The sequence below is a fragment of the Chlorocebus sabaeus genome, chromosome 11 (assembly GCF_047675955.1).
Source record: "Chlorocebus sabaeus isolate Y175 chromosome 11, mChlSab1.0.hap1, whole genome shotgun sequence".
Lineage (NCBI taxonomy): Eukaryota > Metazoa > Chordata > Mammalia > Primates > Cercopithecidae > Chlorocebus > Chlorocebus sabaeus.
The window spans coordinates 118,182,422-118,183,534 of NC_132914.1; positions in this window are offsets into that span (position 1 = coordinate 118,182,422).

Here is a 1,113-nt window from a genome sequence, read left to right on the forward strand (position 1 = left end):
TGAGGTCAAGAGTTTGAGACCAGCCTGGCCAACATGGTAAAACCCCAACTCAACTAAGAACACAAAAAAATTAGCCGGACATAGTGGTGTGTGCCTGTAATGCCAGCTACTCCAGAGGCTGAGGCAGGGGAATTGCTTGAACGTGGGAGGCAGAGGTTGCAGTGAGCCAAGATCGCTCCACTGTACTCCAAGCCTGGGTGACAGAGTGAGACTCCGTCTCAAGAACACACACATACACAACCCAAAACACACACACAACACACACACACAATCAACTGGGCGTGGTGGTGTGTGCCTGTAGTGCCAGCTACTTGGGTACTTGGGTGGCTGAGGCAGGAGGATCACCTGAACCCAATAAGTCAAGGCTACAGCAAGCCATGATTGCGCCACAGCACTCCAGCCTGGGTGACAAAGTGAGAACCTAACTCAAAAAAAAAAAAAAAAAAAAAATTTGCACCTGGGGCAAGTGCCACACTCATCTCAACTCAGTCTCACCTTGCAAGTCTTGTGCCTTGCTGGCTGTGTGACTCTGGACAAGTTGCTTAACCACTCAGAGCCTCGATTTCCTCCTCTATAAAATGGGGATAATCTCTGTAACTACTCACAGCTGGCAGCAGAATGTGATGCCGTGAATTCGCCCTTACAGAGCCAGCACTGTTCTTGGCACATGGTAATCTTCACATATTTTTTCCTATAGGAGGGCTGGTGCCAGGCCGGGAGTGGGGTGGAAGGGTCCCAAAATGGCCGTGAGCGTCCTCTGCCCTTGAGAAGAGCTAGCCCAGCTGTCTAGAGCTCCCTGCGGCGGCTGCTCTGGTAAGCAGCAAGCATTTTTGGCTCTCCTGTCTCAGCATGATGCCCCAACAAGGTTCTTTCGGGGGTGGGACCCAATGCTGCTCGCCCGATGGCCTGCCTGGCTCCCAGCACCTTCCATCCCAGCTGCTCAGGGCCCCTCACCTGCGCCTCCCCCACCCTCCCGTCTGCCCACTCCCATCGCAGGCCATAGCTCCCTGTCCCTCTCCGCTGCCATGAGGCCTGCACTTTGCAGGGCTGAAGTCCAAAGTTCAGTCCCTTCGCTAAGCACACGGATAAATATGAACCTTGGAGAATTTCCCC